Below are 23,012 nucleotides of genomic sequence, written 5' to 3'. Positions count from 1 at the left end.
GTGTGGACAATACTGAGCTAGATGGACCTATGCTTTGAATTTATGTGAGTTTTATTTTTTATATTTTGTTTTCTTTTTAATGTACAGCAGCAGGGAACAAACAAATAAATTAAAGTCAAGAACACCTTTCCCTCCTGTCCATTCTGTCACGCATTCTATCTGTTGCGACAGACACTCTCAGGTATTGAGATCAGCAGAGGGGGGCCTTTTGGCAGTTCTGCCACCCTTGTAAGCTTGGAAGGTGGTAGCCCGGGAAACGGCATTCTTGGTGATGGCATCTAAGTTGTGGAACTCCCTCCCCACCATGGTGTGTCTGACAACTTCATTGTACAGTTTTAGGTGAATGCTGAAGTCGCACCTCTTTACCCTGGCCTTTGATATCTGAGAAATATATTTTTAGGACCTATTTTGTGATTTTAGGTTGTTTTAAAAAAAGGTTTTAATGCTGAATTTTAAAATTGTTGTAACCTGCCCTGGGACTTTTGGGTGAAGGGTGGGTAAATAACAACAACAACATATAATGCGGATCACTACCTCATGAGGGTGTTTTGCAACTGAGGAAAGCCTTCAGGGCTTTCTTACATGGAATGGAAAGTGCAATGCAGGTTGCCCTTTACAGCAAGAATGTGCAAACTTCACCCTCTTATCCTCAATAAGGTTTTTTAAAAACAATCAGCCAGCCCCCCGTGTTATTAATATGCAGCAGTGCAGTTCTGCTGGGTCGCACCAGGTCAGTGTCACCTTACTTTGTGGGGGCAGGTCCTTCCTGGATCTCTATGTCTCCACCGCTACAGCCGATCAGCATGAAACCCCTTTCATGCTGATTGGCTCCTACCAATGTCTGTCCATTGCGTGAGAGGAGAGACATCAGAAGAGGAAGGAGAAGGGGGGCAAGGACCAAAGATCACAACAGAGTGAGAGAGGGAAGTTTACATAGGAGGAGGGTAGACAACTAGTTATTCGCTTTCTTTCATTCTTGAGGGTAGGGTAGAAGTTCCCAAACTGCTCAGGCTGCTACTGCTGCCTACCAGCCAGAGATGGGTGCCTTCATCTCCCCATGGCAGGGGTTTACTTAAAAAAAAGTTTGGGAGGGAGGGAAGGAGCAATGGGGAGGGATGCTATTTCTGCATGCTCAACCTGCTGTTGCTGTGCCTGCCTGCCTGCCTGCCAGCGGCTAGTGCCTCCTTCATCCTCTGCTGGGGCTAGCTGGAGTGGGGAGTAGCAGCAGGGATATTGTTCCAAGCTCAGGCTGCTGCTGCCCACCAGCCAGTAGCAGGCAACTCCTTAAAAGGTTGGGGAGGGAAGGAAATAGCAGCAGGGGTATCCCCCTGCTAGGATTGCTTTTTTAAAAAGGTTGGAGAGGGAAGGTCAGAGCATTGAGAGGGTATTCCTGCATGCTGAAGCTGCTATTGTCTACCAATAAGGTGGAGCCGGTGGCAGGTTCTTCCTTTGCCCCAGGGAGGAACTTTTCTGATGGGGAGGTTGCTCAAGTACAGGTGCGGGTTTATGTGATTGAGAGAATTATGTTTGGGTGAAAGAGGGAAATACTCATTCGTAGTGTGTGTGTGATGGAGGGAGGGACATCTATATGTTGTCTGTGTGCATCTGAGAGAAAAGCAGGTATATACTTGTGGTCTGTTGTGGGGAAGGGGTACTTGAACAGAGAAGGAGAGTTCTATGGTTAATGTGTGTGTGTATGTGTTTGTATGAGAGTGAAAGAGAGGGGGAGGTCTGTATGCATGTGTGGTGTGTGAGACAGAGGGAGAGATGCACCTGGACAGGGAGGGAGGGAGGGAGATGGATAGACAGACAGACAGACAGACAGATAGATAGATACAGACAGGTCCCGCTTATATGGCAGGTTCCATTCCAGACCCCCACCGTAAAGCGGAGATTGCCGTAAAGCGGAACCCCATTGAATATAATGGGGTGCATCACACAAAAATTCCACAAAAGGGCAAAATCGGCTTTAAAAACGGGGAATCAAAGCTGCCGCATTGGCGGAACACCGGGAAGCGAAGCGCCAGTAAGCGGGGCCCTACTGTATCTGTGGTTGTGTTTATGTGAAATGTGTATGAGTGAGAGGAACCGGGAAAAGCATGTGCATCTGCGGGCTGTATGTGTATGGTGAGTGTATGTGTGTGCTTTGTATGTATGCAAGAGTGTGTGGGATTGGCCACCTTGTATATTTTCCCTGGTAGCAGAGAATGCTCCCTGATGTTGTTAGGTAACAACAGCATCAGAGAGAGAGAGAGAGAGAGAGAGAATCAGTGTTGTGCAATTGCAACAAACAGGACCAGCAGGCCATGGCACTGGCTTCACAGGGTAAGTATGGGGGGGGAGCAGCAATGGCTCTTCTCTCTCTAATTTTGTCCTATGCCATGCCCCCATGGCAGATATTGTGTGCTATGTCAGATACCCCATGGTGGCCATTTTGTGACTGGTGCCAAAAATTATAAATAATTTTTAATTATTTATAACTCAGAGTAATAATCATCATCTATAAAATTTTAAATATTTTGATATCTATTTTTGATAGTCTATTTTTTAAATTATTTTTATCATCAACTTTTTATTATCATTACAAATTGATAGGGAGGTGGGAGGGGCAGATAAAAGGGGGGTGAGGCTGTGAGGGCGTGTGGCATAATTCATGAAGGGACCCTGCACTTCAAAATTTGCCACTACACTACTGTATGAGTGGCATTTATATAGTACTTTTTGAGAGTCCAAAGTGCTTTTTGCATACATTATCTCAGTTATCCTTGCAACACCCCTGGAAAGTAAGCTATTAGTATTATTTGCACTGTTCGTTGCTCTGTGCTCCGGACAGGAAGAAGGGTGGGTAGGATATAAAAATACTGAATAAAATAAATAAATAATCCCTGTAAACAGATCAAGAGCAGGCTGGCAAATTAGTGGTTTGCTGTATGGCCCCCTGATATATTCATGACTGGGGTGAAGCTTTGAACTGGGGACTTCTCGGGAGAGAGGGGAAAAAAGAGAGAGAGATTAGCAAGACAACATAGGCCAACAGAAGGTTTTAAGTCAGGGCTAGATACCCTGTGGCTCTCCAGACATGGTTGGTCTTCACTTCCCATCAGCCCCAGCTAACACGGCTAAAGGTCAGGGATGATGGGAGTTGTAGTCCAGCAATATCTGTAGAGCCAGTGGCTTCCCAGCCCGCTTTTAAATTAAGGACAGAGAAAGAAACCTTACTAGAAAGAAAAGCATGTGCCAAGCAACACTTTCCTAGAGGTTCCCCCCAACAATAAAGACAGTGGAGCTTTGGATAGTTTAATATATAAAGGTGTGGTATATCTAGTGCTCCAGAACCAGAAATAGGTGCTTCAGATGACCTGTTTATAGAGCATGCATCCTGATTTGCTTGCTTGGATAATGTCCAGTCTTTACTGAGCATTCATTCTGATTTGTTTGTGAGGAGATTATATGACCATGAGCATTCACCCTGATCTGCTTGTGTGGTAGTTATACATCTTCCCACTAATCAGTTGTATATCCCACACTTTTTAGTGCATTTCCCGCATTGCTGGTTTAAAAAAAAGTCTGTGTTTTTTTAAAAAAAGTTAATTTGTTGTGCCAGAGCTTTTGAATGCACTTGAGCTGTGCAAGCTTACATTTCTGGTATGCAAGTTAACTCCTCCCACAGAATACTGACAGTGTGGAGGTGACCACAGGTACATCTTCGCTTGCAGAGTGGGGAGCACTGCATGTACCAACCACAGCAACTCTGCCTTCCCTTGGTAAATGTTAATCTAAAGCCTTTCTTTCATTTACAGTATTCTATTCTTTTTTTCTTCACAGTGCACTTATCTGTTGGGAGGCAAAGTAACCATTTCTTGCCTTTTAACGTTGTTTCTATGCAATGCTCTCCTTTTTCTCAGAGGCTGCTTTCTTTATCTATGAATACTTTAAGAAGCAAGCAAGCAAACAAATGGAAAATAGCAAAATCTAACCACTTTTAAAATGGAAGGTTAGGCAGCATAATGTCCAGCTGTAACCATACTTCAAAGTTGGGAATAAACAACTAAGCATCTGCTCAGAATCCAATATTATGTGGAGATGTGATCGTTCTCACTGTTTGGGAGCTATTTATAAAATGTGCATTTCTCGTTTTATCTAGTAAACACAGACATAGCAGGAACCACTGAAATGGATGTGTTGAACTTTGATACGTTCCTAACCACGATTAGAACTGGAACGGGCAGCTGGATTTTCTGACACTGAGCCTCAGTTCTCACATGTTGTCTGTAGCATTTAGTGATAACCTGCATATGTGAATGAGGTCTCACAGTTGGAACGTCCAAGCCATCATGCCCAATGGACTGGTTCACACATCATCAGAAGCCACAGTTTGTCTTAAACCATAGTTCAATCATGAACGTGCCTCTCCCCTTCCACACAACTTCCACATGCACAGACACACACACACGTGTGTGTGTGTGTGTGATGTCTGCATAGCCCAAATAAGCCAAATTATGGCTTGTTGTCCAAATCTAGATTGAGACTTGTTTGTTTCAAACAAGCCATGAGCACTAAGCCAGAAATAAACCAAGATTTGTTCCTGGGTTCAGATGACACGACAGGCCTGTTTGGCTTGTTTGAACCACGCAGGGACCCATATAGCAGGGAAGAGGCACTTTCACTATTAAAACATGGTTTGATATAATTTGTGAGTTATCATGGCATGCAAACAAGTTATTAATGTCCAAACACAATGTTCTTCCATTAAACCAGTTTGCATGGTCATCCAGTGTTGATAAATCATGTTGTACATGTAGGTGTGAACACATGAAAAATGGGAGGGAAATTATTTTCAGCTTGCATTTAAAGTTGAATCTACTTTTCACACTTTCTGAAACAATATGTGAACTGAAACGCAGTTGTCCTTTGAAATTTGCACTACTTCAAATTTTGCAATGCAGTTCTCAACCATGTAATGTGTACAAAATGTATATACTAGGTTAAAAGTACAATAGCAGGCAAACATGCATTATATTAGGGAAAACTGCTTTGCGAAAGTGTGTCTATTAGGCAAAATTGCATATAAAATGAGTAAATTAGGAGAAATTTGTCTGACAGTTGCTAGATATTCATGAGGAGTTTTTTTAAAGAATGATTTGCAAACTGATGTGGGAATGTACCGAATTTAAGATTGGAAAAATGAGAAACTGACAGATTTCCCCGTACTTAGAACGCACCTTTAGATTTCCACATCACACCATTTCTGCCTCACATCATCATTTCTGAGGTGCAGATTAAGTACAAGATGACTTATCCCCTCATTTTTGCTTGGATAAAATGGGCCATTCAACCAATCTGCACTAGTAAAAGTGCATTTGCCAAAAATCATTGTAGTCCTGTCTTGTCTACATTATTATTAGTTGCTCATTTACCTCAGAAATGCAGCATCAAATCCATTTTCCCATTTTCTCAACATAGCCAGTTCTGTAGCCCGAGGCTTGCTAGGATCTTTTATGACATAAAAGGCTATGCCATTAGAACAGCTAAGGGGGCGTGACACGTGGGCGGCTGACTCATTTGCATGAGTAACAAAGACCCACCGTGACATCAGAAGGCCTGTGGTGAACAGAAATAGTTTGCTCAGTTTTGGGGCTTGCTTGCCACAGGCAAGAGCAAGATGAGAAAGATAAGGAAGGTAAGCAGACAGAACAGAGGCAAATAAACAGCCAAGATAGGAAGTTTGGTGACACAGCCCACCTGTCTGGAACGAATGATCTCAGATAGCATGATTAATTATTGTTTTGTTAATACACAAAAGCCTTGTGCTTCGTTGGTGTTTTTTTAAAAGTTTTTAAATTTCATCTTGTGGAAGACAAGCTGTTAATCTAGGCTGCCATAGGCCAGCTGGCTGTTTATGTTTTTGCCATTTATTGACAGTAGCAGAGAGAGATGAGTTTCATTCATGTATTGACAGCAACATGTAGGAAAATCAAATCCATTATGCGATAGTGCAGGACACAGAGTCTGATCCATATCATAGAGTTGGGCTAGAGTTGCACACACTGCCTGGCTTCTGCATTAACTTAGAATTTTTCATTTTTCACCATCTGAAAGCAAAATCAGTTTGCAAAGTGAAGAATACGGACTCCTGCCTTTGCTTGTACAATATTTCACACTGCTCTGCTAAAAATCCAGTTATGCTAAATTCCTGACCTTCTTCGTTGTTTTCTATGCATAGCTGTCACTTCTGCCCAGAGGGAATTAACAAATAAATTTAAAGTACACCTTGAAAGCTGGGTACCATTTATCCCACAGGGAAGAAAAAAAACTTTCAGAATTAACCAGGAAGTTTCTTCTCCAGACAATGAAACTATAGCTCTCTAGTTCAATTCTTTGGTCTACAGATGCAGAATAAAACACAGAGGTAGGATAATGTAATGCGGGGCCTGCGTGTATCACATTTTTGAATGCCTTCTGACACTTCCTGAAAACAAATCCAACAATTCAACTTTACTTTTCAATTTGCTGGAATTCTACCTTGTTTTTTTAAAAGAAAAAATAATCCAGGAGTGGATCATGTCCAGTTTAAAGATAAAGCAGTGTACTAAGAGAGCATAGGAAGGTCTTGAAGTTAGCCATCAGCTGTTAGCACCGGGACGGCAGACTAATCAGCTTCACAGGTCACCCGGTCACAGTCTTACCCACTGTGATGTATTTCTATTTGAATCACCGCCAGTTATTTCGTAATGTGCTCATATACATAATTTAGCATATGCACATTTTAAACAACTCTCTGTCCTCTTTTTAAAGTGGCTACCCTAGGTAATGACAGCAGGACAGTAATGAAAAGTAGCTAGCACGTGATGGAGGTGCTGCAAGAGAGAGATCACAATATAATTCAATACAATACAACTCAGGTTGTCAGATTCAAAGCCAGAGAACATTCATAGACCTTTCAATCTCTTGATGAGGCAAGAAGCAAGGTAGCCACAGCTTCTGCTCCTTACACAGGGATGGGAGGTGGGAAGAAATTTGAGTCAGTTCACATCTAAAAGTGAACCTACCTAATTTTCACTTTCCAAAACAAAATGCAAACTGAAACACAACCATTCTTCAAATTTGCACTTCTCTGAATTTTGCAATGCCATTTTCCCGCCAAGTAACACTGGGAAAAAAATGCATACATTAGGGTAAAGTTTGCATAAACAAGGCTGCACTTCTCTGAGTCTTCAATTAGTACTCCTACGGAGCAACCAGCAATTGGTACTAGAAGTGAGAGCTCTCCCCCATGACAGTTAAGAACAGCCCTGGTGGCTGAGGCCAAAGGCCCATTTAGTCCAGCGTCTTGTTCTCACAGTGACCAACTAGATGCCCACAAGCAGGACCTGAACACAACAGCATTCTCCCTACTTGTGATTCCCAATAACGGGCATTCAGAGGCAGACTACAGGTAACTGTTGACAGTCTTGTCCTCTATTAATTAGACTATACCTCTTTTAAAGCCAACCAAGTTGATGACCATCACTATCCCTGTGGGAGATAATTCCATAGTTTAACTAGGTACCGTGTGAGTAAGTTCTTCATTTTTTCTGTCGTGATCCTGAATGGGACCTTCATATTCTGGGGCAGAATACCTATCTTGACTTATGAAGTTCTAAGGTGGGGGTCCACACATTTTGGTTGCTGGTCTTTATTTGCAGGTGTCACATTCTGCCTCTGCCTCTTCTCCCTGAGTGCAAGTTGAGGTCAGAGATAAGGGAAGGGACAATTGCCAGAGGGGGGAACACTTGCCGTTGTGACCCAGTTTGTGAGCAGCGGTATAGTTAGGTAATTTTAGACTCTGGACTGAATGCCCTTCCTTACCGTGTGGTGAGTAGGGATGGAAAGATCTGTCAGTTCCAGTTCCCTCTTTTTCTCATTTCTTGCAGTCTTAAGTTCTGTAGCAATTTGCATTTTAGGAAAAACAAAACAAAATCTTCATTAATATTCTTCAGCATTTTACTACAAATTTCTCCTACTAAAAACATTTTTGTATTCAGTTTTGACTTGCACACATTTTTGCAAGCAATTTGTCCTAATGCATTTTGTATGCTATTTTCACTAACATTCAGTTATATGCACATTTCCCCCTCATGCATTCATTTTTGTAAACAATGGTTGGTTGGAGAATTGCATCCAAAATTCAGATAAGTGCACTTATTGAAAGATAGATGCGTCTCGGTTCTCATATTGTTTTGGAAAGTGTGAATTTGGTATATTTGGCTTTAAATGCCAACTAAATCAAATTTCTCCTCCATCCCTAGTGGTGGTGGTGGGGAGAAAGTTTGTTCCTTTTTTAGATGCTTACTTCAAAATGTGGTAAGCCGGCCCAACTGCATTTGGGGACCCTCCTATTTATTTTGCTGAGTGGAGCTCTGGACTTCTGTTTCAAAGCCCTGCCCAGCCAGTATTCGTGGAACCTCACTCACAGGATAACCTGGGACTATTATCATCTTCACATCCTTTGCTAGATTCCAAGGTACCTGGAAGGCCACCCTTGGAAATAGGTTCAGACTAGAATGGATGGATCTTGGACTGATCTAGCAAGCCAGTTTTTGTTCTTATGGTCTCTAGTTCTCTGATGATGGCTGTGGCATCTTCATCCCTTCCATTAGTTCATTGTGTTTTAGATAATCTTGGTACAATACAGCACCCAAGAAGGATCCCCCACTCAGCTAAAGCAAGCAACTGCAAGTCCCACAATTTAATTGATATGAATATATCAAATATAAAAAGTCATACAAATGTGTAAACATAGAATATACACACTGCTTTGGAAAAACTGGGCTTTTCACCAATTTTTCCATAGTAGTATGTATATTCTGTGTTTACATTTATTTTATATATTTGAATTTGAGATATGCACATCTATAAAGGACTGGGTCTTGAAGTTGGTTACTTTTGCTAGATAATCTTGGGCCATGAAACAAGTAAATGACCTCCTTCCTGTACAAGGAAACCAGACAATTCTAAGTGACTAGAATATGTTTGAGTCAATGGAGGCATTTTCTTGATAACTATAAGGAGTGCAGCTAGATGGCGATGTTCTACAGGTAGATTATACACATCAGGTTGACTATATTGAATTTAAGGGCTTATCCACATGGGAGCATTTCTTCATAGCAAATGTACTACTTTTACTGCCTTAATAGGTTTGCAAGGTCCACACTTCATGCTCAAAGATAGCTTCAAATCCTTTGTTTTCCATTCACACAAGTAGGCATTTCTCTGCGAAGGATTAGTGTTGCAGTTTCCTTGTGGCCCCACACTCTAATTTTACATTTTCACTCCCTCTAGTTGCTCAGTTACTGGGCATGTGCAAATATTTTTTACCTGCACAGTATTTCCACTCCCTCCTGCCTCCACCGCTTCCTGAAGTTTGGGAGTTGAAAAGAAGTGTGGTCATCTGCCCCCCTTTCTCCACTGCCCCTTGCTTTTTCTGAGTTAATTTTTCCCTGCTGGAAAAACAAATCAATATAATATCAATATTTTAAATAGAATATCAATATCAATATTTTGAGAAAATATCAATATTGATAGATATTGATAGATATTGATATTTTGAGAAAATACCAATATTGATATTTGTAGGGCACTACAATATCTCAGAGAGGAGGTCAGGTCTCCTGCTGCCCTGATGCATTCACTATAGCTGCCCAATTTCCCTGCTTTTTAAAGTTTGATAGAAATACCTGTTGGCCCCTCTGCTCTAGTTTGTAATATCGTTTTTCACTTTCTAACTCAGGAGTCCAAACCTGGCACCCATGGGTACTATGACACCACAAAGTCCTTCACTGCCACCCACAGGTGGCATTCCAGATGCTGAGTTTTCTTTAAAAACAGAAGTGTCTAGTCCTCCAGAAAGAAAGTCATGAAGCACAATGTGCAGGTACCCTCTAAGTGATTTGTGTGAAATGAGCCAGCCTGGCTGGTCCTGCTTGTCAGTATTATTGGCCAATGAGTGAAGTCAGACCTTTGAATGATAAGTGAGATGTTTGGACACCATGCAATAAGAATGCCCGGGGTCCTAAACAGCTGCTGTTTTTCCTGTTTAGTCCACTTTAGTCCTTGGAATCTCTGTAGTTTGCTCTTTCTTTTTCCCTAGCCACCTGGATGCATCTTTCCTGTGCTGGGTTCACCTGAGATCAGACAGTGCCTGGAAGTTATTTTCTGCGAATACTACTACACAATAAGTGAGGGTGAATGTTAAAGAATCCCCCTCCTTCCAAAAGGCAAATGTGAAAAATTTGCAAAGAGGGTTAGGAATGTCTCCTGCTCTGTAGGAGCTAAACACTAGCCATGCATTATTAATTTGTTGTATAGTTAACTTAAAGTGCAATGGTATACATGTTTACTCAGAAATAAGTCTCTTTGTGTTTAATAGGTCTTGCTCCTAGGAAAGTGGGATCAGGATGGCAGAAAAAGAAAACTTCATCTTGATTGTACTCTCTCTATTTTGGTGTCATGCCATTCCACCACCACCCCATGGTGGCTTTGTTGTATTATGTTACACCCTCATTGCAGCCATTTTATGACTGGCACTCACAGAACTCTCTCAAAATTCAAAATGTGCCAACTGGTCCAAAAAGGTTGGTAATCCCTGGTCTAACTTGTTCCATTGGTTTTAATATGGCTCAGTGATGGCTAACTTTAGCTGGATCAGAGTAATTTTTAAAGCTGGGATTGAAAAATAGCAGGATACAAATGTCCCTAAATATTGTCTGTTTTAAGCTGAGAAATACCATTCAGGCCAAGTGCTAGTGGCTGACTAGGTTGAGCACTGGCTGATGGTTCAAGGGGTTTAGAAGGACCCCTCATTGTGCCACTTTTCAGTGGGAGTGGAGTTCAGGTCCCATCTGCAAGTGGCTGCCTGCCATCTTAATTTATTCAAAATGCAATGCCTCAGCATATAAATCTGTTCTGCCCGAAGTTGAAGAACTCAGACTCAGACATGGTTTTTTCTTTTATTGTAGTAAAAGACAGCTTCAGTTCAGTGCACTTCATGAATCTATATACACTTACTCAGAACTCAGCATCTCTCTAGAACTAGCTAAACATGACTTCACAACTCTAAGATGTTGACTCAACAACCGCTCCCCCCCCCAGTCAGCTCAACTAAGGCTGGGCGGGCTTCCCGCTTGCGTGTGCCAACTGTCAATGTTGAGGGTGCACATGTAAGCGAAGGCTCCGCCTTAACTGAGTCTGTTGAATTTCCCACCTCATTCGCCTCCTTGCACGAGGCGAAGGCGGGGCCTCGGCCAGCTTCTCATCTTCCCACTCTGATGGAGGGGGGCTGCTAACTGACATCCTGGGTGCGGGGACTGAGAGGGCACCTGGCTGGGGAGCAGCTGACGGGCCAGGTTGAGATCCCACAGGGGTTGTGGGGGCTGAGCTGTTAAGGACTGGAGCCGGGGGCCCTTCTAAGTTTGTTTTGCCACTAGGCCCCTCCCCAGGTTATTCATCCCAGTCCAAGTCCTCATCTTCTGCCTCTCTCTTGTCTGTCCATCCCCTCCCAGCAGGGCTCCCAACAAGATATTTGGAATCTAAAGCCTGGGTAGGACTATAGATCTATGATGGATCCTGACTCCCATTCTAAAGTAAGGACTGTTGCCTGACCGCCACTAAACCATTTGTCCAGGGGCCTAGTGAGGAGGGCGAGCCCCTTCTGAACCTCTGGGGCCATTGGCAAGTGCCCAATCTCACTGACCACAAGCAGGAGGCAGTAGCAGGAAGAAAAAAATGTTGTGCAGTCATGGCAATGTTGTGCAGTGGGGGTGTTGGCAGATGAGGGTTCATTGGCAGCACGGTGCTGAGGGCCCTGTGAAGTCTGGTGCCAGCCCTGACCATGGCAAAATTCAGTCTTCCTGGCATTGTATAATTCCTTCATTTAGTGCTATCGCAGCACAAAATAACTGTACTTGCAGTACATCAGCTGCTTATCTGACCCAAAGAGCAAGCTACTATAAAAAATTGTTGCCAACTAAGCACTTAAAAAAAAAGTAGATCTCTTATAAAGCTAGTTTTATGCGTGTCCTGAAGTGTCATCTGCGGCATTTATCTACTCATCAACAGTAGTTCGATTTTCTTTCAAAAATCTGCTCAAGATAATTATAAAGTATACATTCTTTTGCTATATGTACCAACTGCATCTGGTATAGAGGCTGGAGACAGACAATCCCCAGAGTTTTGGACAAACAAAAGACTCTGCCAACATTTAGTGATTAGGGATGCAAAGATTTCCTTGCTAAATCTATCTGTTTCCTGGAAATAATAACCATGCACACACAATGTTCCTTTCACTTCTTTCACAGTTGCCGCCACTCGTAAAATGTTCCTTTTGCATCTCCATCTGCTGCAATTTATATGGCTTACTGGCTATTTTTCTATTATTATCATTATCATTATTAAATTTTATTTATACCCGGCCTTTCAGCCAAAGGCCCTCAAGGTGGCTTACAAAGAAAAATAAACACAGGTATAATCATTCAGACCATGGTATTCCCGATCTCTATGTATGGATGTGAAAGTTGGACAGTGAAAAAGGCGGATAAGAGAAAAATCAACTCATTTGAAATGTGGTGCTGGAGGAGAGCTTTGCGCATACCATGGACTGCAAAAAAGACCAATAATTGGGTGTTAGAACAAATTAAACCAGAACTGTCACTAGAAGCTAAAATGATGAAACTGAGGTTATCATACTATAGAGACATAATGAGAAGACATGATTCACTAGAAAAAACAATAATGCTGGGGAAAACAGCAGGGAGTAGAAAAAGAGGAAGGCCAAACAAGAGATGGACTGATTCCATAAAGGAAGCCACAGACCTGAACATACAAGATCTGAACAGGGTGGTTCATGACAGATGCTCTTGGAGGTCGCTGATTCATAGGGTCGTCATAAATCATAATTGACTTGAAGGCACATAACAACAACATAAAAATACAATATAAAAATACAATAAAAGCAATACAATTTACAAGAATTAAATTAAATAGCAAATAACATTATAATAACAAATAACATTAAATAACAAATAACATCATCATTATCGGCACCGCCAAGTAAGAGGAGGTGATGTTAGCGGGGATGGCAGCTCCCAAGAGGCAGAAGGGCAACAGACATTTGTTACAGCGAAGCTGTTTGCTGTTTCAACGTTGTCTTCCTCTCCATGTCCTCGGGCTCGCTCAGCTGTTCCTCCCTGGGCTTCTGCTGGTGGTGGTGATGTGTATCTTCAGAAGGAGCCTCTTCCCCTTGATGGCTCCTCTGTAGACTTTCTCCTTTTGTGGCTCCTTTCAATTTTTCTTTTAGCATGACTGAGCAACCTGGCAATTCATTTAACTACTTAGTTGGTTCTCAGCATTTACTACCACACAAAACACCTGAGCTGGTATTAGCAGCTGCACCCTAGCATGGAAGAGCATCGGCAGGAGATGATCAGAGCCAGATGGCTCCTCAGGACCCCTGGGCCTGGGCTCTACTGTTTCCTGCAGAAAGCTATCCACTGATTGTTTCATCAGCAGACTGAAAAGGGAAATTCCTCCTTTCGTTTTCCTTGTGTGTTGCAGAGCTTGGAAGATTACTTTTAAAAAGTAATAAATTACAGTTACAATTACTTGGCCCAAAAAGTAGTAATTACCGTTACAATTGCAATTGCTCTGAAAGTAACTGATTACTTTACTTTTTCTCAAAAGTAATCACTACAATTACATTTCAGTTACTTTTTTAAAAAAGCTCCTACAAGGTGCTGGCCTTGGCTGCTGCACATCTAAGAAGCCTAAAACAATATTAAAAATAAACACACACACACAGGGGGTAGTAGAATAAAAAAAATTATCCATAAGATTAACATAATGGCATAACAGAATCTCACATCCCCCCAAGCAATGAAGATACCCCAACTCTTGAAATCAGATTTTACACTTGAAATGCTTTTATAATATGTTTCTGTTATGTCTCAAAAGAACAAGATGCTCAAAGAGCATGTCAGACAAGGAATGTCTTTTTACAGTCATTACGTTGCCACCAGTACTGAACAGGCGTTCTACTGCGGCGCTTGAAGGCATGCCTGTGTTGTGCTGCAAAAAACACCGCAGCACACGTGGAAAGCCATGGAGTGATGACACTTCCCTGCTGGGAGACCTCAGGTACCTCACCAGTTCCTCCTCAGCAGTGTCCACTGCTGACTTCTTGCCCTGGGGCAGAAAGTTAAAGAAGTCATCTGCTAAGTCATCTCCTTCCTGGTCTTTATCTGAAGACTGATCACTGTCCTCATTAAGTACACCCATCTTTATTTCAGCTTTCAACAAGGCTTCCATTGTGTATCTAAGAAAGAGAGAGGATATGTTAACACATATATGTTAGGAAACCATCATCTGCTCTTCATTTCCTGATGCTTGTCATGTCCCCTGGTTCAGGGTCCAGCCTGAGCCTGTGGATGATGACATGGAAGGTAGGAAGGTGACCAAGTCACCACACTCATGGGGCAGCACAGCAGACCCTTAAGGATTACCTGCAGCAACCCAAGGTTGTGATGAGGAGCCCCAGGAAGAAAAGGCCCAGCCCCTGCCTACCACCTTAAGCCCTCTGATGCCTCCCTTGAGACAACATTTCCCTTGGAGTAATCCACCCAAAGGGCTTCCCTAATGTTCTTACTTGTTGGTATGGGTGGTGGCCTGACACGATTCCAGCCGATCTAGTTTGAAGCGAGGGTGTACGCAGGCTGCCAGAAGAAGCAGATCCCTGCCAGATCCCTACCTCTCAAGGGTTGTCTGCTGCTGCTTCAGCATTTTGGGAGGAGGGGTCTCATGCATTGGTTCAGGAAGGCCACGTCTCCTTGCCTTTATTGCTTCTTCAATTGCTCTCAGCTTCTCAGGGTGTGCCCTCTGAGGAAGAAGAACAAAGCATGAATCCAAGAAAAAATGGAAGAGGAACTTCACAATTTAAACATAAATAGACAATGGACACTCTTTGAGGACCAGCATGACAAAGGCTTACCTCAAAATGTTTCTTCACATTGGATGAGGGGGAAACAGCTGATCTCAGATTTTTGATCCTTGGAAGGCAGTAATTGCATCGTACAACAACATTTTTCCCACTCTGGCTCACAAATGTACAAGCTTTCTCAAAGCCAAACCATGGTACTTGCTGTTCTGCAGATGTGGCTGTGGGCAACTGGCACTGCTTCATGCCCTCCTCCTCCTCGTGGACAGGGCCTCCTTTCTGAACCTCACTTTCTAGTTTTGCCTCCTCAGGATCAACAAGCTGTGACGCAAGTGGCCGCACTAACTGACTGCTGCTCTCAGCAGCAAAACCTGCAACAGGCGTCTCTGTAATAAACAAGAGATAATGCTCCTATGTGGGTGAACTTCAGCTGTGATGTGCCCCCATCTCTTCCCCATGCTGCAAGATCCCCCAGTCAGAGTGGAAGTAAGCAGGTCGATAGCACAATTAAAAGAGATCCTATTTGCATCATTTTTGCTCACTGAATAACCCTGCCTGGGCCAGTCTAACCTACTATCTCACAGGGTTGTTGTGAGAACAAAATGAGACTAGGGTTCAAATCCCCACATAGCCATGAAGCTCACTGGGTGACCTTGGGCCAGTCACTGCCTCTCAGCCTCATGAAAACCCTATTCATAGGGTCACCATAAGTTGGAATCAACTTGAAGGCGGTACATATATTTTTTATTTTGAATATGATGATTATGATAATAAATATGCAGCATTTCAAATTAATTCTGTATGAGAAGCATTCCATGCCAAGCTTGGAAAACCAAGGATGAGGTATAAAATGTAGACAAAAATACTTTTGACAAAATGCCGTTTATCTTTTATCTTTTATATATATGAGCCTGGGTAGGGAACATTTAATCTAGCCTACTTGCTTTTAGCAAGAAGGGTTAAGTGCCTTCAGGCTAGGGAAGTCACCAGAAGGCCACAGCAGAGACAAAGGAGCCTAGTGTTGTGGAGATGTTAGATGGGAGCTTTGGGGAGTAAAGATGGAGGCTCCTGAAGGCTGCAATTCTAAACACACTTACTAAGGGATTAAGCCCCATAGAACTCAACAGGACTGACTTCTAAGTAGATATAGTTTGGACTGTGCTGTTGGTAAACCTTGACTAGGGTTCTTCTGCAAAGACATCCATATCCAAGCAGGGTTGGCAACCCCCTGCCTGGAATACCCTGCCCTTATCTTTTAATGTGGCTGCTCCAAATGTTTTTACAGATTTGACCCTTTACTTCAGAAAGAGGTCTGAAAAATGAGTAAGAGTAAGAAGTATCTTTTAAAATTGTTCTTTTCAATTCACTCTTGAATGAACATCATACCTAGGGCAGATCCACACCATTCCTTTAAAGCACATTCAACACCCATTTGAAGCACATGAATCCCACCACAGAATCATGGGAACTGCAGTTTGTTAAGAGTGGTGAGAACTATAACTGTGAGGGGGAAATGACACTTCCCAGAATTCTTTAGGGGAAGTCATGCGCTTTAAATGCGAGTTGGATGTGCTTTACACATATTGTGTGAATCCGCTTAATAAATTTTGCCTGCATGTAAATTGTTTTAATTAATTTTTCAAAATGGAAATAAGCTATAAAGTGTAGTGGGTGACCATGGGCTACTCACCATTTCTCAGCCTATCTGCCCCTCAGGATGAAAACAATGGAGAACCATGACTACCCCAAGGCATACTTAAAATGTAAAGGAAGTATTGTACAACCATAGTATGCAATTGGATACTTATAGGGACACAGCATGACAAAACTGGGTGGAAGTAAAAGTTCTACACTTAGGAAAAAGAAACCAAATGCACAGTTATAAGATGGGGGATACTTGGCTCAGCAGTACGACATGCAAGAAGGATCTTGGAATTGTTGTTGATCACGAGCTGAATATGAGCCAACAGTGTGATGTGGCTGCAAAAAAGGCAAATGCTATATCAGGCTGCATTAACAGAAGCATAGTTTCCAAATCATGTGAAGTATTAGTTCCCCTCTATTCAGCACTGGTTAGGCCTCATCTTGAGTGCTGTGTCCAGTTCTGGTCTCTGCACTTCAAGAAGGATGCAGACAAACTGGAACAGGTTCAAAAGAGGGCAACAAGGATGATCAGGGGACTGGAAACAACGCCCTATGAGGAGAGACTGAAGGAACTGGGCATATTTAACCTGGAGAAGAGAAGACTGAGGGGAGATATGATAGCACTCTTCAAGTACTTGAAAGGTTGCCACACAGAGGAGGGCCGGGATCTCTTCTCAATGATCCCAGAGTGCAGGACACAGAATAATGGGCTCAAGTTGCAAGAAGCCAGATTTTGGCTGGACATCAGGAAAAGCTTCCTAACTGTTAGAGCCATACAACAATGGAACTAATTACTAGAGAGGTAGTGGGATCTCCGACACTGGAGGCATTCAAGAGGCAGCTGGACAGCCATCTGTCGGGAATGCTTTGATTTGGATTCCTGCATTGAGCAGGGGGTTGGACTTGATGGCCTTATAGGCCCCTTCCAACTCTACTATTCTATGATTCTATGAAAATATTTATATAAGCATGACTATCAAATATGTTTATTTATATAACCTGTAAAGATATATATAGTGCAATCCTATGTTTGTTTACTCAGAAGTAAGTCCCAATGTATTCAATGGGGCTTACTCAACCAGGGAAAACTGCAGCCTCAAGTGATAAGGAACTTGTTCTTTTAACAAGTCCTTTAAGTTGAGAGCTTATCCCAGTCTGCGTCTGTGTTGAAATTGCTTTTTAATATGTTTTTAAACTTTTTCTTAAAAAAAAGTTTTTAAAGCTTTTAAAAATGTTTTTAAAGATGTTTTGTTTTAATATATTTTAAAGTCTGTTTTTTTATTTTTAAAGTGTTTTTAGTGCTTTTGTTTGCTGCCCTGGGCTCCTACTGGGAGGAAGGGTGGGATATAAATAAAATAATAAAAATAAATAAACTTCATTCATTTTTTAAAAAAATGAGTATTAGTTTCCTACATAATAAAAATTGTGATAAACCCTGCCTAATTTCTTTAAAAATAGGGTTGGAGGGAGAGAGATTTACAACACAAACACAAGTCTGCACTTTACTCACAATCATGAAAGGGCGGGGTTGCAGCCAGAGCTTTGAAAAGTTACTTTAAACTACAACTCCCATCAGCCCCAGCCAGCATGGCCACTGGATTGGGCTGATGGGAGTTGTAGCTAGAGCATGATCTGTTTAAAAAAAAGTTGTGCGGGGGGGTTTACGTTTTGGTGTATATCTCGGGAATTAGACCACCTAGAAACTTAATTTTTTTTTAATTGAAGCGGAGAGTCCAGAGAGTAAGGGGTGGTAGCCAGAGAGCCGGAGCCCCCCCCCCAAAACCAGAGACTCCAGCCGACAACACACACACCGGGGCACACACACACACAAATCATCGTCACTCACCTCCACAGCTCTTCGCCATTCTGCTGCAGCCTTCTTTCTCCTCCGTTGTTGTCCTTGCCCTGGCTTTTTTCTCCGGCGTCCATTTTTTCCTCTCAGAGTCAGACGCTAGCAGGCTCCCCCTGCCTATTCATCTCTTCCCTCGTGCCTCCTAACACAGATCACGAGGGAAGAGACAGTCTGCGCAGAGGTCCAATCAGTGTGAGGCACATGTCTTGTGTTAACCAATCACAGCCAGGAGCTGACTTCCCCTTGTTCCCGCCCCCAAGTAACGTCCAACCTAACGTGGAAACATTAAAGTTGAAGCTGAAAAGTAGGGAAATTACTATTCGTTCTATTACTTGCCAAATGTAATGGAATTACCCACTCGTTATTTAAAATTGTAACGAATTAAAAGTAACTCGTTAAAAATAACGAGTTACTTCCAAGCTCTGGCGTGTTGTATATCTAAACAACTGAAGCAAGGCTCCAAGCCATAGCCGCACCTTAGGGGACCTTTTGACAAAGAGAATATCGCCAGCAGCAGAGATCAAATCAAAAGAGAAATGGACCTTACAAAGGCTTCAAGAAACATTTGCATGTAAAAATATATACGGTTGTTATATGAGGCCGGGATAATGTTTACTAGGAGAGCCTGCATTTATTTATTTATTTTTACACTGTATCTGGATGTACATCTCTATATGGTAGTCTTTGTACATATGACTGGGACAGGGCTGGAGCAGTGGGTTTTGCCAGGAGCTGCTAAAAAAAGGTCCAGTGCCATAGGAGGAGAAGAGGAAATGTGTCTCTGGGCAGGCTAAAGATGTTAAGCAGGTCTGCCAGGCTCCCACATCACAAATTATAGAGAGCTAGTGTTGACTTGCCCCAGAGAGACCTGAGTTCAAATTCTGATGCAGGCTTGGAGCTGACTGGGTAGCTTTGGGCACATAATGTTCCATCAGCCTAACCTCCTTCATGGGTTTATTTTAATGATAAAATGATTAACTGCATGTATGTTGACCTCTGAACTGCTTGAAGGAAGTGTGGGACATCAATGAGGACTATGATATTATTGAGGAATAGGGTTATGTGGTGTGATTAGAAATACAACTGTCGTGACTAGCAGATCCTAGATCAGGGGTGGGGAACTGGATTGAGCAGGGGGTTGAGATCCTTACCTCCCCCACCTCTGCAGGCCAGCTTTAACAGGTGGGCGGTCTTGGCTTCAATCCCCTGGTAGCATTTTGATTGGTGCTGAGAGCGAGCTCCTGACAGCACACCTTCAAAGAACCCCTAGATCATGTGACTATTACTACATTTGCACTTCATTCTTGTTTTCTATGTACAGAAAGAAGATCTCTGTGTGTACACACACACAAACATAATAGGCAAAAAAACTTGTGGTTTAAGAACATATATATTTCTTGTTATGTGCCTTCAAGTTGATTACAACATTAAGAGTCGAATCTGAAACTGCAGTTTGATGTAAAATCAGACTGATTACAATATGTTGCTACTTCAGCAATGACTCTAGCTGTTGGGAAAAAACAAACTTAGCCTGCCCAAGATGCATGTTTTCAGCCTGCTATGTTTAAACCACTTCATTTAAGGCAAAGTGGGCATGGTCAATTAAAAACATAGAGCACACCTAGAATTTTGCTAGAATATATTTCACCTCCCACTGTTTTATCTTGTGCAAACTGAGACACTCCTGATGTCCACTGGAGACTATTCTTCAGAATTGTCAGTGCCATTATTCCACAATTATTTTTGGAGTTTTTTTAGTGTAAATTTTGCAAAGTGTTGCTGTACTTCACATGTTCACAGAAATAGAAACAAAAGAAAATGATTTCCTATAGGAAACTTCACCAAAATTGCAAAGTAAATCAGACATATTTAATGTGACCATCTAGGCCAGCCTTTCCCAACCAGTGTGCCTCCAGATGTTGTTGGACTACAACTCCCATCAGCCTCAGCCAACATTGCCAATGGTCAGGAAAGATGAGAATTGTGGTCCTACAACATCTGGAGGCACACTGGTTGGGAAAGGCTGATCTAGGCGATGCCCTGTTCCTCTCACAGAGCTTCAGTCAGAGCAGCTGACTGTTAAACCACTCTGGCCACTGGAGCTCTGTCGGGAGAATAGGAGTCTCCTCTCAGCACCCTTCACAAACTACACTTCCCAGGATTCTTTGGGGGAAGCCATGACTATCTCAAGTGAAATCAAAGTCTGGTGTGGGTGTGGCCCCCTGATTAGGCAAGCCCAGAAGCTGTGAGTCTGGCTTTTAGAATACTGACAGTTGGTTCTTACTGAGCATACCCAACACTATCATTGAATTCAAGCGTTTCTGAGCTGAGGACTAGAAATTTTGTAAGGTTTTGTTTTGAAATGGGCTTATGAGAAGCATCAGAATGGCATGGGGGGTATTTTCAATTTAACATTGAATGTGAATGCAAAAAATCCATGCTGACTATAGTATACAGCCACTCTCGTGGGTGTATAATATATACACAAACTTATTTTCTCCGCAATGTGCACATTTTGTATTAAAAAATCCTCATGATATTTCATAAGCATTTTGTCCTGAGAAGAACCATTTTGTATGCAGTTTTGACTAATGTAGCCATTTTTGCAAGCAATTTCTCTTAATATAATGCATTTTGTATGTTATTTTCACTAGTCTATTCATTTTTATGCACACTTATGTCAGTACAACTTTGAGAAGGCTATAGAGTATGTACTATTTGAAGCTGCTAACCTGTGCCAAGAATCCACTGCTGCCACTATGCCTGTGATATAACCTCCTCAGTGGCATCAGTGTCATGGCTCCGTCAGAGGACTCCTCCGATGAGGATGACTCAGGAGTAACAGCAGCAGACCCAGGAGCAGCAGACCCAGAAGGAGCCACGGAGGAAACTCCTGAGAATCCAGCTCCTTCTCCCCCTCAGCTGCAGAGCACCCCAGATACAGCAGAGGCCCTGCAGCCAGACGCAGACAGTGAATAGGATACTCCCCCCTCACCTGCAGAACGTAGACAGCAGAAGGTCAGGCAGAAGAGAGGCCGGCCTGTCCCCTTAAGGCCCAAACGCTGAGGGCCCACACCTGCTGTCAAACCTGCTCCTTATAAGGCACACCTTGGCTTCAGCTGGTTGCTGACTGCAACGTTAGGCGTGGCTTCATGTATTCCTAGTTTCTTTGCAACGTCTCTTGGACTGACCCCTTGGCAATTGATCCCGGACCTCTACTGACCTCGCTTCTGGACTTCTGACTCGGCAAGTACGCTTCGGACAGGCCTGGCCCTTACCAGGTTCCCTCCTCATAGGCCTGGCAGATTTACGACCAGACTGCCAGCTAAGGACTTTCCTTCCCTGCCAACGACCCAGGAATTTCCAGCCCCCACCAGCACTGCTGACTCAGTGCAGAGCTGACAATCTGGGACAATCACCAACCCAGTCACAGTGGCTGCTGCAATTAACATGAGGAGCCCAGTCAATGTATGGAATGCAGTTAACATCTCCAGCCCCATGAGCCTAGGCCACCCTGTTACTCTTACCAGTCCATTGTCTATGACGGCTCCATTAACAGCCACCACACCTGTTAATTTACCAACTTCAGTAATTGCTTCAGTGAACATAGCATATCCGGTCACAATAACCTCACCCATGAACCTCCTGACGCCAATGACGCTAGCTGGGCCATTAAATATAGCGATCAGGCCAGTAGACAGGATGCCTTTCCTTCCACAGGCATTGCCAACCTCTCCCCCTTGGTAAACAAACAAACAAAAACTCACAGCAGTATTAAAAAGGAACTTTTGCAATCCACCACCTGCAGTCTGATTTTATTCAGGAAACATTTTATCATATAAACTCCTGGTCATGTACAGCTGGCCTAAGTCAACCTCTGCTGGGCAGCACTGGTTCAGAAGTACTTCTGCCCCAATGTTAAAACTATGCAACCACATAGTATGTTGGACAGTTTTTGAGAGTTCGAATCCCCACACAGCCATAAAGCTCACTGGGTGACCTTGGGACAGTCACTGCCTCTCAGCCTCAGAGGAGGGCAATGGTAAACCATCTCTGAATACTGCTTACCATGAAAACCCTATTCATAGGGTCGCCATAAATTGGATCGACTTGAAGGCAGTCCATGTCATTTTTCAAGCATAGTGAATGAATCAAAATCCATTTTATTAGCCTGATGATAAAGAGTGTTCAGTTAAACAAGAATGTTCCAAATAGTACAAATCTTTTAATAGCCTTTCCATAAGGAAAAGGCTGGCACTTGTGGCATATGGTATTACAGAACTGTGCTAATATGGAGGATAAAGAAGATCAGCTGTTTTATTTGTTTTAATGGAGATGAAGTTGATAGATTGTGTGTGCCTCCAGACTGTCACTATTTTGCAACAAGGATTCGAGTACATATTAGAAATTTAGATTTGCACAATTAAAGTAGATTAAAGTCCTCTGTGCCCCAAGCATAACATTTAAAAAAAACCCAGACACTTCGTGGTTAGGAAAATGACGCAAAATGTCCTGAAAAGTGTGGGATGAACTAATGATTAATGGGAAGAT

General features: G+C 42.7%; 1 protein-coding gene and 1 pseudogene across 1 annotated transcript in view; both read left to right on the top strand.

Moving 5' to 3' along the window:
• The window catches only part of CDC14A (cell division cycle 14A), a 159,437-nt gene that overhangs the window by 128,350 nt on the left and 8,075 nt on the right, over positions 1–23,012 (top strand). The gene's annotated exons all lie outside the window — the stretch shown is intronic.
• Positions 1,925–22,208, top strand: LOC133386471 (vascular endothelial zinc finger 1-like; annotated as a pseudogene).

The sequence above is a fragment of the Rhineura floridana genome, chromosome 6 (assembly GCF_030035675.1).
Source record: "Rhineura floridana isolate rRhiFlo1 chromosome 6, rRhiFlo1.hap2, whole genome shotgun sequence".
Taxonomy (NCBI): Eukaryota; Metazoa; Chordata; class Lepidosauria; order Squamata; family Rhineuridae; genus Rhineura; species Rhineura floridana.
This window is presented reverse-complemented; position numbering and strand designations above follow the sequence as displayed.